The following is a 2,558-nucleotide window of genomic DNA, read 5'->3' as shown; positions in this document are numbered from 1 at the left end:
CCGTCCCACCTTTTGCCATACGAGACAAAATAAATCATAGACATTTAAACTCAGGTCATAGAAGAAAGAAATCAAGTTATTTGGTTGACTACTTATAAAGCACACTATTTTGTGGGGTGGAGACGGGTCTTTTGCTTTGTTTTGTTTTATTTTGATTTTTGTGGGGTTTTATGTTTGTTGTTGTTTGTGCTTTGAAAATATATCCAAAATATTTTATCAACACTTTACTTAGCTCATGCCACGGGTTATTTGCAAACTGTTGCTCAATTGCTGCAGTACTGCGTAAAATGAACTGTAAACATAACTCTTACAATAGTACGTCTTCCAAGAAGTAGAATTAAGTGACAACACGTGAACATAAATGTAAATAAACGAGAGAGTTAGTTTGCCAAAGTTTACATCTTACGCCTATATGTGTTTCACTATTTTGAAGCAACTTACAATGCAATGTCGGTTTAATTGATAGGAGCAAACATCCTACGTTTCATTAAACGGGGTCACAACCGAGGTTTATCTAGTGGTTTATCATACAGTATGATTTAGGCGTAAACGATCTATTTTTGTGTCATTCAAGTACTAAATGTTTTAAATACTCAACTTAATGAGAAGACATGCCTTTGCAACTGCACTTAAGATACAAGTATTAACAAGAGCGCAAACCTCTGCCAAAGCAACACCAACGTCTTCTCAACGATTAGCCAGAGATGATTTTAAAATGAGAATATCTGAAATGACCTCGACTCCTCGTACAAACAAGAATACTAAAAATGAACCCGACCGCTCTCCAAAATTAAGTTTAAAAAAACGGAAAATAATCCAGAAACCTTGTCTGGTATCCGATCGAACCCAATAGTAGTCATGAAATGTGAAGATGGCGGCAGAAAATTTAGTAACAGTAGTAAATAGCTTATCCTTATTTAATACAATCCAAATTCACCATTCAAAATAGTCTCAGCCTAAAGGGAGATAATTGAGAAAGACTTGAAAGTTAACGTAAGATCGTAATCATGTAAAGTAAATATAAGAAATAATCCAGAATTCTTGTCTCGTGCAGGATCAATCCCAAAATCTAATCGATTCGTGCCAGTCATAAGGCAAAACATCCCTGAAAGTTTCACCCGAATCTATCCAGTGACTCTTGAGATATCTTGTTCACGCCTTCGCTAATGCGGAGGTAAAATTAGCATGCGATGTATTCGAGACAAATGCAGCAGTTTTTCAAGTGGTTTCATAAGTATTAAAAGTGATGTTATCAGGAAAAATTACGGAAGAATTCAATTTCATGACTCAAATACTTTGCCTAATAACTTTACTATATTTCCATTTAAGTGCTCCAAATACAGTTTTGAATCAAAACTTTTGCAATATTTGGGCAACTTATTTGCTTTATTCGTCAAAGTTACAACAAAAGCCGCCTAGAAGCTGTCATGTTGCACCGTCTGAAGATACGTGTCTGTCTGTTCCTTGATCCTACGTTGATATCAGTTCTTGTTCTTTGAGGTGAGAACTCCTTCACTGAAGTTTCCATAGAGATAGATGTGAGTCTAATGTATCAGATCATTATACAGGGAAAATTGAGAGAGTTTTATCCTTGGAAGGATTAGAAAAAATCGACTTGTGTCATAGGAGAGAGCCCTCCACCTCATTCGAGTAATGGAGTCATTTGTTAACTGTAATAAGAGTTCCATGTGGAGATACATATGTGGAAATGTGATCGTAGTGGATATTCCCAAGGATTGTTTATTCATAGATATGATCTGTAGGTGGCACTCGGTCGAGCAAAGAGTATAGTCAACAGATGAGACCGAGTCTGATGAGTTAGACTCTTTTCTATCCACCCTGATAAAGGAGGGTTTGGATTTGACTAATGTTTATATCCTTCCATTACTGGCCACTTCCACATCTAGCTACAAAATTTTGATGAACTACTTCTGCCGACATTATGATGTTTGCTCTCTTGAATTATATATATATATATATTCATACTTAATTGTTAATCTCTTTTTACATGTATACATACATATACGTATAAATACTTTGTACATTAAAACCCAAGTTTTCATCTGTTTATTTGAATCATGCGTTGTGAGAGTATGCCTTGTGAGAGTAGTCCAGTAGGAGAAAGGCTAAAGTGTGTTAACCTGTATCTAATCTGGTAGAGAGTTGACGGTGTCTTTCAGTTTGATTACATAAATTTGTCAGCATGCCTTCATCTCGTAAAAATTTCTAAAATCGAGTTTAGAACTAATTCGGATGAGTTCTTTCAGCTATAAAGAACGTATACATTTTTATCCATCAATGTAGCTTAAATCACTTTACAAAGCCCCACTTGACACTGTGTAGCATATTGCAGTCCCTTAGGTCCCAAATATGGGTTGGTAGCTTTGTGCTTTTCTTTTCGTCTTCTTGCTTGATAGAATCCTGGTTTGACGTATCTCTTTTTTCAGGTCATTTGTTGCATATTCCAATATTAAATAAAAGATTTTGAAAATTAAAGGTGTCTATTTACTTCCTGCATGTCTGTATATATATATATATATATATATATATATATATAT

The sequence above is a fragment of the Octopus bimaculoides genome, chromosome 1, assembly GCF_001194135.2.
Source record: "Octopus bimaculoides isolate UCB-OBI-ISO-001 chromosome 1, ASM119413v2, whole genome shotgun sequence".
Lineage (NCBI taxonomy): Eukaryota > Metazoa > Mollusca > Cephalopoda > Octopoda > Octopodidae > Octopus > Octopus bimaculoides.
This window is presented reverse-complemented; position numbering follows the sequence as displayed.